This window comes from Bos indicus x Bos taurus, chromosome 5, assembly GCF_003369695.1.
Source record: "Bos indicus x Bos taurus breed Angus x Brahman F1 hybrid chromosome 5, Bos_hybrid_MaternalHap_v2.0, whole genome shotgun sequence".
NCBI classification, from domain to species: Eukaryota; Metazoa; Chordata; class Mammalia; order Artiodactyla; family Bovidae; genus Bos; species Bos indicus x Bos taurus.
In genome coordinates, this window is record NC_040080.1 from 101,117,465 (window position 1) to 101,135,940 (window position 18,476).

The 18,476-nt window shown below is 40.9% G+C and overlaps 1 long non-coding RNA gene across 3 annotated transcripts in view; it reads left to right on the forward strand.

Moving 5' to 3' along the window:
• The window catches only part of LOC113893300, a 99,516-nt gene extending 83,661 nt beyond the window's left edge, over positions 1–15,855 (forward strand). Inside the window, exons 3-5 of one of the 3 annotated variants that reach the window (XR_003511278.1) lie at positions 5,681–5,731; positions 14,007–14,060; positions 14,677–15,855. This is a non-coding gene — a long non-coding RNA (uncharacterized LOC113893300). Of the gene's footprint in view, positions 1–5,680; positions 5,732–6,797; positions 7,076–14,006; positions 14,061–14,676 lie in introns of those variants that run through there. The other 2 variants (XR_003511280.1, XR_003511279.1) reach the window with 2 other exon arrangements.
• The last annotated feature ends 2,621 nt before the right edge of the window (positions 15,856–18,476 follow it).

Below are 18,476 nucleotides of genomic sequence, written 5' to 3' on the forward strand. Positions count from 1 at the left end.
CTTTCATCCTAATTCAAAAGGAAATAAGTTATTATCTGCTGTCTTTCTTTGAAAAGGCTATGCATAATAGGTATGTTTGGAACGTGAGTCAACGTTTGATGCTACTCCTAGGCAGTTTGGTGTGTGGATATTAAATGTTGTAACTGCTTTAACATCAGTAAGACAAACTTTCTTTAAATAGGCATTTACTGAGTACTTAAAGGGACCAGAACTTGTCCTAGGCATCCCAGGTAGAGATGAACTATGACTTTTTTTTACCCATAAGAGAACTACAGTTTACTGGAGAGAAACAGTCAGCAAAGCAGTAGTCCTAATCGGAGGGCATTAAGGGATACACTGGGGATCAGTGACAACAGAAGGGGATATAGTACAGCTAGGTGTAGGGGACCATGGGCGTACAGAGGAGAAAACATCTGTCATTATGGAGCAGGTAGAAAAGACAGTGACGGCTTTCCAGAGAAGGTGAGATTTTATCAATTCTTTTTAAACAATTTTATTGGAGTGTAGTTAATTTACAATGTTGTGTTAGTTTCAAGTACATAGCATGTATATGTGAATGCTGCTGCTGCTGCTTGGTCGCTCAGTAGTGTCCAACTCTGTGCCACCCTATGGACTGTAGCCCGCCAGGCTCCTCTGTCCATGGGATTCTCCAGGCAAGAATACTAGAGGCGGTTGCCATTCCCTCCTCCAGGGATCTTCCCGACCCAGAGATTGAACCCAGGTCTTCTGCATTGCAGGCGGATTCTTTACTGCTAAGCTACCATGGAAGCCCATATATGTGAATATATATATATTCATTCCTTTTAAGATTGTTTGGTCAAATAGGTTATCACAGAATATTGAGTAGAGTTCCATGTGCTATGCAGTAGGTTATCTGTCTTATATACAGTAGTGTGTATATGTTCACCCCAAGCTTCTGATTTACGCCGCCACCACATTTCCCCTTTGATAACCATGAGTTTGTTTTCAGTATCAGTCAAATTTTTTTCTGTTTTGTGAACACATTCATTTGTATCATTTTTTAAAATTAGAGTCCACATGTGAATAATATGGTATGATACTTGTGTTTCTCTGTCTGATTTACTTCACTTAGTATGATAATCTCTAGGTTAGTATGATAATCTCTAGATCCATCTATGTTGCTGCAAATGGCATAATTTCATTCTTTTTTATGGCTGAGTGGGGTCCCATTGTGTATGTGTACCACATCTTCTTTACCCATTATCAGGAACTGTAAGGAAGGCAATAAGAAGGTGGAGGAGGGGACTTAGGGAATGAGAAAGACTAGAGCATGTGGCACAGCTGTTTAGTTTCTGCCTTGGAACCCAGCACACACTCTGAGGTACATCTGCTTCCCCCTTGACAAGGTGGCATCTTTTTCTTGGCATACAATTTTCTTCTATTATTCTTTCTGTATTTGAGGGCTTCCCAGGTGCCGCTTGTGGTAAACAACCCACCTGCCAATGCAGGAGACATAAGAGACCTGGGTTCGATCCCTAGGTTGGGAAGATCCCCCGGAGGAGGGCGTGGAAACCCACTCCAGTATTCTTGCCTGGAGAAGCCCATGGACAGAGGAGCCTGATGGGCTACAGTCAATGAGGTCGCAAAGAATCAGACACGATGAAAGGGACTTATACAACGTACATACATCTGTCTTCTGGGGCTGTGCCTGCCTAGAGGGAAGGTCTATTGAGAATTAGCACTAATGTTTCCTTGCAGCCATGAAAAGGATGACACTCGAGGTGTTGAATGCAGCACTTGTAAAGCCATGGCGGAGTGAAATGTCATGGCATAGCTTACCAGGCACAGAGTGGGACTTCAGGAGTTGTCAAAGCACCGTCACTTAAGGCAGAGCACTGGTAGTTACATGGAAGATAGAGGGACTGATGCTTCAGGAGGTGAGACTGAAGTCAGGGGTTCACTGTAATGTCATTGGGGAAAATTCAACGTGGGATCCAATGCCATAATTAGCTTTAATCCTTTGAAACTAATGTTCATGAGGAGATCATTCGCTATAAACATTTTACTGGCAGCAGGATATGAATCATAAATAGGCCAGATTTGGAGGGAACAGCCATATTATCCAAATACCCTTTTGGCACAAAGAAATCAATAAAATGCTACACACGTCTCTAAGGGTTAGAAAGCTCCTGAGAAGATGGTTTAGTTCTCCCTTTACAAATATTAACTTTACAAGATGTCTTCAGAATCTGGATTTCCCCCTAACTGTTAGGGGGAATTTATCATTTGCTAATTTGGGTGTGAAGTAGGAAAAAATTTAATGTGATTCTGGGACATTTGTGATTTGGGAATTTTAAAAAAATTCAGTAACCATTGCATAAACTTATGGATGATTAAAATTAGAAAAAAATCTTAGAAATGTTTTTCAGCTTCTTGATTTTACAAATGAGAAATTGGAAGTCCAAAGACAGTGTGGGATTTGTCCAAGTTCACCATTAGCTACTGGGTTTTCTGGAACCCGAACTGAATTTTTTGGCCTTAGTCCAGGATTTCATTTTTTTAAATCTAAAAATTTAAAACAACTGGTAGAGATTATTTCAATTTCATAGCAAATTTCCCCTGTTGAGTATTTCAAGGATATACTTCCTCTTAGTTTTGTCTATTTTAAACATTGGTTTGCTTGTGTTTTGGTGGTTTTCTTCTTATTCTTGAAAGATCTAAAAATTCCTGTGGATTCTCTTGTACTTGTTAGAAAAATGGGGAAATCTCTCTAGAGTCAGAGAGAAGACCCAATTGTAAATGAGAACATTTGTGAGATCAGACAAACTCTTAAATTCATGAATAAGGGTTTAATAACAAAATATTCTGCATTTCCTGCAGGAGGGAGATAAATAAGAAGTGCAGACAATTAAATAAAATAGCATATTAAATTCTCCTAAATATTTTGGAAAAGATTTCCATAAGACTTTGCAAAACAGTGTGTGGTAAACCCATTCTTGACTACAAATAGGAATTACTATCCTTTGGCCCAAGAGGTATTTTCTCACAGTCAAATAGGGGGTGTTGCCACTTCATCTGACCTGATGTTTCATAAATCATAAACTCTGCGTCGGAGTGGGACTCTTTCTTCTTCTAGAGTTCTTCAGGCTAGCCTAGGCTTGCTCCAGGGGCCACCCCCATAATTTTTGAATTTTTAAAAGATTGAGGCTAAGCGCTGTCACTGTTCCAACACAGCTCTTTTCTCCAACTCTTTTCTGGGTCAGCATATTCAGCTTTTCCCAGACATCGCTTGGCCTCAGTAAGAGTCAATGACTCAAGTTTCTGTTGTATAAACAAGGTTTGTACTTAGCCTCAATTTGTGTTGCTAGGGTCTTTATTCATGGCATTTTGATCCATACTGTGATCCATTTAACACTGCTGTATGTTAAAAGCTATGTTGTTTGGACTTTCAAAAATTTAGCTGGCCTCTGAATAAAGAGGCAAACTGTCTGGACAGCTTTCCCTCCTCAATTTTGTGGAGCACACGTTGCTAGTGGGCCTGCCTTATATTCACTATTTCTCTCTTCCCACGCTTTTATTGGACACGTGGCTTCCAGGACGAGGCTGCATTTCCCAGTCTCCCTTCTAGCTGGTCTGACCATGTGACTAAATTTGGCTAATGAGCTGTGATCTGAAGAATGTATGACTGATGAGTTTTGCAACTCAAAGGAGTCTGGTGTGTTCCCTGCCCTGCCCTTCTCACTGCGTGGATATTGCCCAGAACTCAGAGGCAGAAGCTATGTCTTGATGATGAAGGCCGAGCTGTTCTGTCAGCCCTGCCCCATCTCCCTCCAAACTACTAAGTGAGAAAAGAGATGATTTCTGTCTTATTTAAGTCACTGTATATTTTTGTTATGTCAGCTAAGCCTTGTCCTAATTAATGTACCTTTTCATACTGTTCCTGGGGATCGCTAAGAACATGGCTTCTGGTCCCATCATGGCAAATAGATGGGCAAACAATGGAAGCAGTGACAGACTTTATTTTCTTGGGCTCCCAAATCACTGTAGACGGTGACTGCAGCCATTAAATTAAAAGACGTTTGTTCCTTGGAAGAAGAGCTATGACAAACCTAGACAGCATATTAAAAAGCACAGACATTATTTTGCCGACAAAGGTCCATCTAGTCAAAGCTACGGTTTTTCCAGTAGTCATGTATGGATGTGAGAGTTGGACTATAAAGAAAGCTGAGCGCTGAAGAATTGATGCTTTTGAACTGTGGTGTTGGAGAAGACTGTTGAGAGTCCCTTGGACTGCAAGGAGATCAAACCAGTCAATCATAAGAGAGATCAGTCCTGAATATTTACTGGAAGGACTGATGCTGAAGCTGAAACTCCAATACTTTGGCCACCTGATGCAAAGAACTGACACATTGGAAAAGACCCTGATGCTTGGGATGATTGAAGGCGGGAGGAGAAGGGGACGACAGAGAATGAGATGGTTGGGTGGCACCACTGACTCAATGGACGTGAGTTTGAGCAAGTTCCGGGAGTCGGTGATGGAACAGGGAGGCTTGGCGTGCTATAGTCCTTGGGGTCACAAAGAGTTGGACACGTCTGAGCGACTGAACTGAACTGAATTAATAAACCTTGTTGCTGCTGCTAAGTCGCTTCAGGTGTGTCCGACTCTGTGCGACCCCATAGACAGCAGCCACCAGGCTCCCCCGTCCCTGGGATTCTCCAGGCAAGAACACTGGAGTGGGTTGTCATTTCCTTCTCCAATGCATAAAAGTGAAAAGTGAAAGTGAAGTCGCTCAGTCGTGTCCAACCCTTAGCGACCCCATGGACTGCAGCCTACCAGGCTCCCCCATCCATGGGATCCTCCAGGCAAGAACACCAGAGTGGGTTGCCAGTGCCTTCTCCAAATAAATCTTGTTAGAGTGTTTAAAACCATTTCAAACCATTTATGCCTGAATGAATAGGAGGCTGTGGAAACATTTGTAGCAACAATAAGGAAAAATAAAGTACCCTTGAAGAGGATATCTACAAGACACAGTTGTTCCCAGCACAACTGCTGAATGGGAAACCGGATAACAACTCCACACACTCCCAGAAGTTCACCTCTCTCCAGGTCTGTCTTTGAGGAATTTGATCTTGCTCTTTAGTCACTAAGTCAAGGAATTTGTTACCTAAAGTAAACCAGGCCTAAGTATTTCCTCAGGCTGTAAGCCTCTCAGCTGATGATACTGTAATGGCTTCTGAAACTGGTATATGTTTAGAAGTGATTTGGGGGTGAGGAAAATCAATATCTAAAGTAGCCATGGGAGAGGATGGAATGGGAGTTTGGGGGAGAATGGATACATGTATATATATATGGCTGAGTCCCTTCACTGTTCACCTGAGAAGAGTTCAACCATCATAACATTTTTTGTTAATTGGGTACACCCCAATACAAAATAAAAAGTTAAAAAAAAAAATAAAGTAGCCAACACAGGAACTTCCCTGGTGGTCCAGTAGTTACGAATTTGCCTTACAATCTGGGTTTGATCCCTGATCAGGGAACTAAGAGCCCACATGCCCTGGAGCAACTAAGCCCACAACTGGAGAGTCTGTGTGCCACAATGAATAAATGAACATTTAAAGAACAAAGTAGCCAGGGGGTACCAAATGCCAAGCGTAGTAGCCATTTCGTAAAGGTTTCACTGAATCCCCGCTAACTGATGTTTTCATTCATTGTTTGCAGATGATGAAACATACTGTCCAAAAAATTGAGAAGCTCATTCAAAGTTACATGGTAAGAAGAAAAGCTGAGACTTGAAGTCAAGACTTTAGAGGTCCAAGGAAATGCTTTTTCTAATAGTAGTGGCAGTCTATGGAAGGAAAGAAAGCCCCTGATTAGAGATATTAAAAAATAAGTTTGCATATCCCCAGGAACTCAGCAAAAAGTGTTATTTCTTTGGTCTCCACTGCTGCCTGGTTTATATGCTCTCCTACTGGTGTCCCACTCTTATGCTTTCTTTTTTTTTTGGTCACACTGTGTGTCATGTGAGATCTTAGTTCCCCAGTCAGGGATCGAACTCATGGCCCCTTGCAATGGAAGCGTGGGGTTTTAATGCTAAACTGCCAGGGAAGTACCACTATACTTTATTTTCATAGATTAGCTCGTCTTGATTTTTAGAAACATGGGGCTAATTAGGCTGTTGCAATATCATTCCTTTAATAACACTGCCTTTAGACAGTACTATACCAAATGATTCAGTCCTTAGCAGAGTGATTCAATTCTTTCACTGACTTCACTGAATAGAAATTCTTCCTTCGATGTGACATGAGTTCTTTATGATGTAATTTGGATGCATCCCGTGACCATATTACAGAGCAAGGAAGAGCAGAAATACTTACTGCTCTTTGAGAGTCCTTTCTGTTTTAGAAATTTATTTGTTACATCACCCCTTTCCTCTCTTTTGGCATAATAATCCAAGTTCCTTTAACCTGTCCTCATTTTCTTCATCTTGGATCTTTATGGGTTTGTTTGGACATAACTCTTCAAATTTTGCATTTTTTATTTGTGGAACCCAAGACTGGGGCAGTAGCAATTGATAATGTCTGTTACTTTCTAGGTATTTACATGGTGCAAAGTGTCGTGGTAGTATGCCATCTTGTTTAACCCTCCCCACCATTCTGTGAGCAAAGCATATTATTAGCTCTATTCTATAATGGAGGAAACAGACACTTACAGATATTAGTACTGTATCTGCTAAAATATGAGAGGAGATCATCTGCAAATGTACCCCTCAGAAAGGAGGGGACCACCTTTAGTTCAGTCTTCAAAAAGTCTCTTGAATTATGTGGTTTTTCTTCAGCTTCTAAAGTCGCACAGACCTGGGACTTCCGCGGTGGTCCAGTGATTAAGAATCTACCTTCCAATGCCGGAGACACTGGTTCCATCCCTGGTCAGCAAACTGATCTCACGTGCCCATGGGACAACTAAACCGACATACTGCAACAAAGACCCGATGCAGCCAAATAAATTTTAAAAAATAAATAAAGTAACATAGGCCTGAGCAAAGACAGTCTCTATAATAAGTGGTGCTGGGAAAACTGGACAACTACATGTAGAAGAAAGAAATCAGAACAATACCTAACACCATACACAAAAATAAGCTCGACATGGATTAAAGACTTAAATGCAAGGCTGGACATTATAAAACTCTTAGAGGAAAATATTGCCTGACATGAATCAGAGCAAGCTCATTTTCAAGCCACTGCCTAGAGTAATGAAAATTAATTAGGTTCCATTTGTTTATTTTTACAAAAATTAAAAAAAAATAAACAAATAAGACCTAATTAAACTTAAAAGCTTTTACACGACAAAGGAAATCACAAACAAAATGAAAAGACAACACTTGGATTGGGAGACAATATTTGCAAATGAAGCAAGTGACAAGGAACTAATCTCTAACGCATACAAACAGCTCATGCAGCTAAGAAGAAAAACAAAAAAACCCCACAAAAAACCCAATCAAAAAATGGACAGAAGACCTAAATAGACATTTCTCTAAAGAAGATATATGGATGAGCAACAAACACATGAAAAGATGCTCAACTTCACTCATTAGAGAAATGCAAATGAAAACTACAATGAGGTATCACCTCACACTGGCCAGTTGGTCATCACCAAAAACTCTGCAAACAATAAGTGATGGAAAGAGTATGGAGGAAAGGGAACACTTCTTCACTGTGTAAATTACCACACCCACTATGGAGAAGAGTATTCTGCAGCTAAGTCACTTCAGTCGTGTCCTACTCTGTGTGACCCCATAGATGGCAGCCCACCAGGCTTCCCCGTCCCTGGGATTCTCCAGGCAAGAACACTGGAGTGGGTTGCCATTTCCTTCTCCAATGCATGAAAGTGAAAAGTGAAAGGGAAGTCGATCAGTTGTGTCCGACTCTTCGTGACCCCATGGACTGCAGCCCACCAGGCTCCTCTGTCCATGGGATTTTCCAGGCAAGAGTACTGGAGTGGGGTGCCATTGCCTTCTCCAGGAGAACAGTATAGAAGTTCCTAAAAAAACAAAATAGAACTACCATATGACCCAGCAATCCCACTCCAAGGCATATATCCAGGGAAAATTCATAATTTGAAAGGATGCATGTATGCTGATGCTCACTGCAGCACTATTTACAATAGCCAGGACACGGAAGCAGCCTAAATGTCCATCAACAGAGAAATACAGAAAATGTGGCACATATATACAATGGAATATTACTCAGCCATATAAAGGAATTAAAAAGTAACATTTGCAAAGACATGCTGGACCTAGAGACTGTCATACAGAGTGAAATCAGTCAGAAAGAGGAAAACAAATATCATTTTTATATGGAATCCAGAAAAATTTTATGGTAGAAATGAAGTTATTTTCAAAACAGAAATATTGTCACAGATGTAGAGAACAAATTTACAGGTAAACAAATTTAAGGGAGGACAGCAGGATGTGGGATGAATTGAGAGGTTGGGACTGACATATATACACCACTGTGTACAAAATAGATAACCAATGAGAATCTACTGTATAGCACAGGGAACTTGACTCAGTGCTCTGTGTTGACCTCAATGGGAAGGCAATTGACAAGAGTGGATACATGTATGCATATGACTGATTCGCTTTGCTGTACAGCAAGGAATTCATACAACATTGTAAAGCAATTATACTTCAAAAAATTAATACAAAATAATAAAAATGAAAATAATAGAATAAATGAGAACAAAATTAAGTCACATAGGCCTAACATGACTTCAGAAAATTTTGGTCTCAAAACTTATAGATCTTACCTGCAGAACACTTAAAAAAGGAGGCAAAGAAATTCAACAGAGATTTAATCAGTTTTTTGTGATGGGCGTGGGTGGAGTGGTGACCTCATTATTGCAAGGATTGAATGTCATCATAAGCAGCCTTTAAACAGAGGCCTTTCAAAAAAAAAAAAGAGGCTTTTCAAAAGCAAGAAATCAGGTATTAGACTACATTAAGTGAACACAACAGCACACATGTTCACCTGCAGGATGAATGAACAAAGCAACTGTCTTCATGTCATGTGCACGGGTATTTGTGTTTTGGGATAAGATTTCTGATGACACGTGTGTATGTTCAGTCACTCAGTTATCCCACTGTTTGTGACCCCATGGACTGTGGCCCAGCAGACTCCTCTGCTCATAGGATTCTCCAGGCAAGAATACTGGAGTGGGTTGCCACTTCCTCTTCCAAGACAGCATCCAACAGCCCATCAGAAAATAAAAATGGTGGTGATGCAGATGCTGATCCTGTACATCAAGAAGTTGAAGAAAACTGTTTTGTAAAATGAGAATGGAAAAAAAAATCCTAAATTGAGGTTTCTATGATTTTAAGCACTAACATGACTAAATTAATACATTAAATATTATAAGCAGACATTTGATTATTTCATCTATATTTCTAAAAGTTTACACACTCCTGAGAGGGAGAAAACTTTTTTCCCCTTAATATATATATATATATATATATATATATATAATCGAAATATAGTTGACTTACAATGTTTCAGGTACACAGCAAGGTGATTCAGCTATACATATACACATAAATTATATTTGAAATTATTTTCCATTATACGTTATTATACTATATTGACTATAGTTTCCTGTACTATACAGTAACCTTTGTTGCTTGATGCATATCTTTTTTCTTTTATTAGAAATTTAGCATTCTATTAAGTCAAGCAAATAGACTCAAATGTCATAAATTTTTTAGTTAGGCAAAAATTCATAAGTTTTCTAAAATATATGTATTATACATATTATTTATATATATGTATACAAAAGTTTTTCTACTATGTTTGATCAATGCTTGAGAAAGAACATCAAAAAAAATAAAGACGAGATGGAGAAACTGGAAAACACAAACTAAATGAAATGGGAGCATTGAATGTGAAATAGAAAAAGTGAAACAAACCAGGTAAAGGTAAAAGATCATCATATCTTAACCTTCTCCTCAGAAGAATGGAGGATGCCTAATAATCAGGAATGTACAGTACATTATCCTAGTTCTTGTAACTAAAGGTAGAATGGCTAAAGTTTGTGCTTGAATCTGATTCATGGACTCAGAGTGATTACGTGGTATAATGGATTTCCTGAATCCTATTCTGAGGATTGATCACTGAGGAAGGCTTTCTTTTCTCCCCTTGCTTTTCTTTGAAACTCTGCATTCAGATGGATATATCTTTCCTTTTTTCCTTGCCTTTCGCCTCTCTTCTTTTCTCAACTACTTGTAAGGCTGCCTTAGATGACCATTTTGGCTTTTTGCAGTTTTTTTTCTTGGGCACGTTTTTGATCACGGCCTACGTGTTATGAACCTCTGTCCATCCATAGTTCATCAAGCACCTGTCTATCAGAGTTAATCCCTTCAATCTATTTCTTACTTCCACTGTATAATCGTAAGGGATTTGATTTAGGTCATACCTGAATGGTCTAGTGGTTTCCCCTACTTTCTTCAATTTAAGTCTGAAGTTGGCAATAAGGAGTTCATGATCTGAGCCACAATTAGCTCCCAGTCTTGTTTTTGCTGGCTGTATAGAGCTTCTCCATCTTTGGCTGCAAGAATATAATCAATCTTTTGGTGTTGACCATCTGGTGATGTCCATGTGTAGACTGATGTCCATGTCTTCTCTTGTGTTGTTGGAAGAGGGTGTTTGCTATGACCAGTGTGTTCTCTTGGTAAAACTCTGTTAGCCTTTGCCCTGCTTCATTTTGTACTCCAAGGCCAAACCTGCCTGTTACTCCAGGTATCTCTTGACTTCCTACTTTTGCATTCTAGTCCCCTATGATGAAAAGGACATCTTTTTTTGGGTGTTAGTCCTAGAAGGTCTTGTAGGTCTTCGTAGAACTGTTCAACTTCAGCTTCTTCAGCCTTACTGGTCGGGGCATAGACTTGGATTACCATGATATTGAATGGTTTGCCTTGGAAACGAACAGAGATCATTCTGTCATTTTTGAAGTGAAAGTGAAGTCATTCAGTCATGTCCGACTCTTTGTGACCCCATGGACTGTAGCCTACCACGCTCCTCCATCCATCGGATTTTCCAGGCAAGAGTACTGGAGTGGGTTGCCATTTCCTTCTCCAGAGGATCTTCCCAACTCAGGGATTGAATCTGGGTCTTCCACATTGTAGGCAGATGGTTTACCATCTGAGCCACCAGGGAAGTTGGTTTTGAGATTGCACCCAAATACTGCATTTTGGACTCTTTTGTCGAGTATGAGGGCTACTCCATTTCTTTTAAGGGATTCTTGCCCACAGTAGTAGATATAACAGTCATCTGAAATAAATTCTCCCATTCCAGTCCAATTTAGTTCCATGATTCCTAAAATGTCAACATTCACTCTTGCCATCTCCTGTTTGACCATTTCTAATTTATCTTGATTCATGGGTATAACATTCCAGGTTCCTATGCAACCTTGTTCTTTATAGCATCAGACCTTACTTCCATCACCAGTCACATCCACAACAGGGCATTGTTTTTGCTTTGGTTCAGCCTCTTCATTCTTTCTGGATCTATTTCTCCACTCTTCCCCAGTAGCATATTGGGCACTTACTGACCTGGGGAATTCATCTTTCAGTGTCATATCCTTTTGCTTTTTCATACTGTTCATGGGGTTCTCAATGCAAGAATACTGAAGTGGTTTGCCATTTCCTTCTGCAGTGGACCACATTTTGTCAGAACTCTCCAACATGACCAGGGAAGGCAATGGCACCCCACTCCAGTACTCTTCCCTGGAAAATCCCCATGGATGGAGGACCCAGGTAGGCTGCAGTCCATGGGGTTTCTAAGAGTTGGATATGACTGAGTGACTTCACTTTCACTTTTCACTTTCATGCATTGGAGAAGGAAATGGTAACCCACTCCAGTGTTCTTGCCTGGAGAATCCTGGGGATGGGGGAGCCTGGTGGGTTGCTGTCTACAGGGTTGCACAGAGTTGGGTATGACTGAAGTGACTTAGCAGCAACAGTAGCAGCAGCAGCAGCAGCTCCAGCATGACCCATCCATCTTGGGTGGCCCTATTCAGCATGGCTCATCATTTCATGCAGTTAGACAAGGCTGTGATCCATGTGATCAGTTTGGTTAGTTTTCTGTGATTGTGGCTTTCAATCTGTCTGTCCTCTGATGATAGTATGGACCTAACAGAAGCAGAAGATATTAAGAAGAGGTGGCAAGAATACATAGAAGAACTATACAAAAAAGATCTTAATGACTCAGATAGCTGTGATGGTGTGATAACTTGCCTAGAGCCAGATATCCTGGAGTTTGAAGTCCAGTGGGCCTTAGGAAGCATCACTATGAACAAAGCTAGTGGAGGTGATGGAACTTCACTTGAGCTATTTCAAATCCTAAAAGATGGTGCTGTGAAAGTGCTGCACTCAATATACCAGCAAATTTGGAAAACTGAGTAGTGGCCACTGGACTGGAAAAGGTCAATTTTCATTCCAATCCCAAAGAAAGGCAATGTCAAAGAATGCTCAAACTACTGCACGATTGCACTCATCTCACATGCTAGTAAAGTAATGCTCAAAATTCTCCAAGCCAGGCTTCAACAGTACGTGAACTGAGAACTTCCAGAAGTTCAAGTTGGATTTAGAAAAGGTAGAGGAACCTGAGATCAAATTGCCATCATCCATTGGATCATAGAAAAAGAAAGAATCCCAGAAAAACATCTACTTCTGCTTCACTGACTACGCTAAAGCCTTTGCTGTGTGGATCACAACAAACTGTGGAAAAGTCTTCAAGAGATGGGAATACCAGACCACCTTATTTGCCTCCTGATAAACCCATATGCAGGTGAAGAAGCAACAGGTAAAACCGGACATGGAATAATGGACTGGTTCTAATTGGGAAAGGAGTACATCAAGGCTGTATATTGTCACCCTGCTTATTTAACTTCTATGCAGAGTATGTCATGTAATTTGCTGGGCTGGATGAAGCAAAAGCTGGAACCAAGATTACTGGGAGAAATATCAATAACCTCAGATATGCAGATGACATGACCATTATGGCAGAAAGCAGAGAGGAATGAAAGACCTTCTTGATGAAAGTGAAAAAGTTGGCTTAAACTCAGCATTCAAAAAACTAAGATCATGGGATCTGGTCCCATCACTTCATGGCAAATAGATGGGGAAACAGTGGAAATGGTGACAGACTTTATTTTTGGGGCTCCAAAATCACTGCATATGGTGACTTCAGCCATGAAATTAAAAGATGCTTGCTCCTTGGAAGAAAAGCTATGACCAACCTAGACAGCATATTAAAAAGCAGAGACATTACTTTAGTGCCAAAGGTCTGTCTAGTCAAAGCTATGGTTTTTTCAGTAGTCATGTATGGATGTGAGAGTTGGACCGTAAAGAAAGCTGAGCACTGAAGAATTGGTGCTTTTAAACTGTGGTGTTGGAGAGTCCCTTGGACTGCAAGAAGATCAAACCTGTGAATCCTAAAGGAAATCAATCCTGAATATTCATTGGAAGGACTGATGCTGAAGCTGAAACTCCAATATTTCAGCCACCTAATGCAAAGAATCAACTCATTGGAAAAGACCCTGATGCTGTAAAGATTGAAGGCAGGAGGAGAAGGGGACGACAGAGGATGAGATAGACCAGATGGACATGAGTGTGAGCAGGCTCTGGGAGTTGGTGATGGACAGAGAAGCCTGGCATGCTGCAGTCCATGGGGATGCAAAGAGTTGGAGATGACTGAGCAACTGAACTGATCTGAACTGATTCTGAGGATTGTTGTCTGTCTATTTGTGCTTCTAAATTTTCTTTCTTATTTGTATTTTTACCAAAGTTGGTAGATGGAATATATCAAGGCTCTAAGAAATTTAATGCCCCATAGGCCTATAAATGTTTATTAGGTACAGTAATGAGGGAGGGTTCCAGTGTGTCCTCAGTAATCAATGTTAAGATTATCATTCCCTCTTTGGTCCTTCTGTTCAGTAGCTCCTTTTTATACTTAAAGGGTAAAGGTTTTTTCTGGAATGATTTTTTCCCCCACAGCCTCAGCCTACAGTGGAGAAGATGAATCCACCTCCAGGAATTCCACTTCCAGGAGTAAGTATTTCTGACCCATTATGATGTAAACCTTACACAGACCTCTAGCTCATATAACCTCTCTGCCCTGTCTCTTCATTTGGAGAACAGGGTCATAGACACTTTATACTTGCTTCTCCTTTTTGTGCAACTCTGTACCTCTCCCCCATCCTGGAAAAAAAAAAAAAAACTCTGGAAGATATTTGAAGTGATGCTTAAGCAATATCCTTCTTGCCTTAGGATGAGTAATTATGCATGATGGAAAACACATGAAAGTATCTTATAAGGTCATTAGCTCCCTCCTCTCCCATCCACATACCCCTACCATCCATTCCCATGCCTTTTGTTCAAAGTTAAAAGCAACTGATATAAATTATGTGATACAACTTCTTGGTCTAAACCACCAAATACTTTTTTTCCCCATCTCTTGCTACAGGCTACGAGGATTGCCTTTATTCTTTCTATAGGAAACTGACTTTTCCTCTTCCTTTTGGTTGAACTCTACATGAAGGAAGCCGATTTACTGGGCCAGTGGCAGTTACTTGGATGTTCAGACATATGGTCCACAAACTGCTTCATTCTGTTTTAAATCAGTTCCTCCTGATGGGCTCCATTCTTTCTGCTCTTTTTGCCACAGGTGAAGTAATGAAGATGCTTATTGTGGCTTCCTGTTAATATTCCAAAACCTGAGGCTCTGAACAGCAGGATGTCTGTTCTCCAGCTGTTTTTCCAACAGGAAGGAGGGATAAAATAAACAAAGGGTACACAGTAGTCCACTGAAACCACAGGTAATCCACAGCTGCACTAGAAACAATTCAGGATTGCTGTACTGGTCCACCATCACAGATTCCCATCAGCAAAGGCAGCTTCAAGGTTCTTTGGGGGTAGTTTGTAGTTTCTTTCAAGTCCTTCATATCCAGAGTGCAGCTAACCCATAAAATCCAGATCTGGACCAATGAGTACTAACTCTCTTGGTGTTCAGTGATTTTTAAGCAGAATCCTATGGAGTGGGATGGGGGCAATCACGGTTATAAAGAGGCACACGTTGCACACACACACCAGTTTAGTCTTATACTTGAATTTAAAATATATCTGAATTGACAAGCCCTTCAAAATGAGAATTGGTGTAACATTCTTGCTAATGTCTTAAGGCTTAATATTAGAAGATATTGTTTCTCCAGACACCTAAACGTAATCCAGCCAACTGAATTAAGCAGAATTCTTATTACATGACTTGCCTTTTTTAGTGATGTGGAAAATGTGAATAATAAGCTAGCTTCGTGTGAAAGGTTTATTGAAGAAGGACCTATGCCTGATTCCTGAGCCAATTCTGTAGAGATATATAAGTTTGGTGTCCAAAACTAGCTTCTTTCTTTGATATGATCTTGATGACTTGGAACCTAAAGCAATAGATACCACATAAGGGCAAAATGTATTGTTGATTCATAGCCAAGCTCCTGACTATTATTCTCAATGTTCATAACAATGTATCTTCAAGGGAAGATAAACTTACCTCTTGGTCATCTACAAAATCTTAATCCTAAACTTTTGAAATCCTGCAAGTGAATTCCCAAAGGCTATTTTCTTCTTAGCAAGGTATACAGTTATTCTTCTCAATGAAAGCAAAACTTAGTACAGGGCCAAATATGGTTCAAAATGAAACTGAAATTGGATTAAGCAAGTCATGCAAAGTCACAGGCTTGAATGGCCATAGACACTTCCAATGGTGTTGAAATGAATTTACCAGGCCAGTCACGCTTACCTGCCTGATGATAACCATCAGTTCAGTTCAGTTCAGTTCAGTCTCTCAGTTGTGTCCGACTCTTTGCGACCCCATGAATAGCAGCATGCCAGGCCTCCCTGTCCATCACCAACTCCTGGAGTTCACTCAAACTCATGTCCATCAAGTCGGTGATGCCATCCAGCCATCTCATCCTCTGTCGTCCCCTTCTCCTCCTGCCCCCAATCCCTCCCAGCATCAGGGTTTTTTCCAATGAGTCAACTCTTTGCATGAGGTGGCCAAAGTATTGGAGTCTCAGCTTCAGCATCAGTCCTTCCAGTGAACCATAGACATACTCAAATGCTATTTCATGATAGTTCTTTATTATACTTAGAACTTGTTTCCAACCATATGGTACTACTTTTCTTGTTTTTTATTCTCCTATGCTGCTGCTAAGTCACTTCAGTCATGTCCAACTCTGTGTGACCCCATAGACGGAAGCCCACCAGGCTCCCCTGTCCCTAGGATTCTCCAGGCAAGAACACTGGAGTGGGTTGCCATTTCCTTCTCCATTCTGTAGTTGCCCTACTCTAGGGCAGCTATAGACTGTTCAGGCCTATAGCTGGGACTCAGGCTTGGCCAATTAGACCTTCTTCTAGGACTTTGACTCTAGGATGGAAAGATTATTTTTTAATTCTTGGATAAGAATCAAATGTACTCCCTGCTTCTTTCTGTTCACTCCCTTGGATTGGGGCATTTCCAAGCCTGTTCCTCCAGCTATTATTGAGCTCCCGATAGACTTCCAGTAAATTCTGCTTTATTAGCATTCATTTGAGCCAGTTTCTAATACATGCAGTCAGGAATGAAGAAATATTGTCATAATCTAAAATGGTAGTGAAAGGAACAGTGGCTTTGACAAAATGACATCTTGGAGGGAATTAACAGCTGAGCTGTGCCGTAAGAACAAGAAGGGGTTTCCGCTGGACGGGAGGAGGAAGGGAGGTACACAAAGAGGAAACGGCATATGCGAGGCTGGGGCTGAGAGACCTGGTGGCACCTGGTACTTGGAGAAATGCAGGCAGCTTTGGTGATTGCTAAGTAGTGTGTAGGTGAGAGCTGAGGCCGGGACATCCTATGAAAGAAGTATCACAACCTCGAAGTTGAGGGTTATGTTTTATGGAGTGGGAATTTTTAGGACTTCAAGCTCGGGAGACATCTCTTCTCAAGTAGCCCTGAGAGAGCTGTTCTGAGAAGGTGGGGGGTGGGAGGGGGAGAGTCAGGTTATACAGATGCTTGCAACAAAGGGCAGGTAGTCTGAACATCATTGTTAACTACGGAAAACCAGATATTTCAAGTAATAGAACTTAGCACTATTCTATGTATGGGAAGACGCAAGAGTTTGGGCATACTGAAATTGTTCATTTCACGTGCATCTCTTCTACCTGGGGCCAGAAATCCCACGATTTGATTGTTCACATCCTTAGTTCTCGGCTCACCATAGGGGTGGTGGCAGTCATGTAGCAGGCGTTCTTCCTGGGCTCAGAAATTCCCATTTGGAGGGTTGGAATCCCTGATGGCTGTGACATCCTTGTTTATTGATATGGCAGGAAATACTCCATTTCACAGCTCTTTTGTCCATCAGATTAAAAACGTGTCTTTTGTCATTGGATGGTACCTAACACAAGGGCTGGCTGTGTGTTAGGTGAAGAGAAGGGATTAGTACATGTTCAATGGGAAAAAAGTGACAGTTGAGTTCAGTTCCTTTGAGATACTTCCTCCAAAATTTTAGAGCGGGATAAACTCTGTCAGGCTACGTGTACCTGAAGTGCCAGAAATCTATATGCCATCTGGAGGCAACTCCTTAAAACAGTGTCATTCCATCCCTGCATGTAGTTAATAGTGTATGTGGAACATTCCAGACAGTTGGGAACGTTTCCTATGTCTCTCTACCTCTGAAGAAAAAAAAGACTAAGAAGTATCATTCCTGTTGGATCCTTCAGTGTTTAGCAATGTTCTGCCAGGAATGTTCCTCTCTGTCTCACCCATGTTTTCTCTGCTGCAGCTCACCTCACTTCCTGTTGCTTTCCCTCAAGAGGATACGGACACGATGAGCTTGTCAGTCTCCGCAGTAATAACAGCCCTTCATATGCTTGACGTCGACTCCTAAATTGCCTTTAGCTTTTCCTTCCAGTTCTCTTAGTCTGTTTTCCAGCCTTTAATCATCTCTGTGGGTCTCTTCTCAACCCTGTCCAAGTGCACGAAGTACCTCTTAAGGCATTTTTCAGTTTTAAAACAAACACCAAAGTTTCCAGGCTTGTTCAAACTGGCAAAATAAGATGACTTTCTAAGAAAAACTATTTGAATCAAAAGAAAATATGGTTAAGGTGTTCCTGGAACATGAAATGATATGCCAACCAATTGGGGGGGCGGGGAAGAAATCTTTCAGTATTGCTCTTTTCTAGCTGATGTCATTTTAGGATAGATTTTGCCCAAAGATTTGCTAAAGGAATGAGAAAAGGTCAATGTAATCAATTATTATAGAACACCTACTATGTGCTGGACATTTCATGGCACTGAGGAGCCAAAGGTAAATGAGATGCAATTCTTACTGTTAAAGAGCTTGTAGGCTAGTAGTTCGGAGAAGGCGATGGTGCCCCACTCCAGTAATCTTGCCTGGAAAATCCCATGGACGGAGGAGCCTGGTAGGCTCCTCCGTC